The following is a 373-nucleotide window of genomic DNA, read 5'->3' as shown; positions in this document are numbered from 1 at the left end:
CCTTGGGAGCCTGCTTCTCCCTCTGCTTCTCTCCCTCTCTCTCTCCCTCCATCCCTCATGAATAAATAAATAAAATATTAAAAAAAAAAGAATTTAAAAAAAAAGAAAACTATCACAGATAGTTGAGAGATAAGAGAAGATGCTGAATCCATGAAAAGTGAACAGAAAGTTATATTTAAAAAGAACATTTAGAAAGCAAATAAAATCCCTTGGAAATTAAAAATACTAAAGCAGTGGGGTGCCTGGGTGGCTCAGCCGGTTAAGCGTCTGCTTTTGGCTCAGGTCATGTTCCCAGGGTCTTGGGATTGAGCCCCACATAAGGTTCCCTGCTCAGCAGGGAGTCTGCTTCTCCTTCTCCCTCTGCCCCTCCCCC

This window comes from Callorhinus ursinus, unplaced genomic scaffold (assembly GCF_003265705.2).
Source record: "Callorhinus ursinus isolate GAN/ISIS: 27379988/994484 unplaced genomic scaffold, GSC_fseal_2.0 scaffold48, whole genome shotgun sequence".
Taxonomy (NCBI): domain Eukaryota; kingdom Metazoa; phylum Chordata; class Mammalia; order Carnivora; family Otariidae; genus Callorhinus; species Callorhinus ursinus.
Note: the sequence above shows the minus strand (reverse complement) of the source record.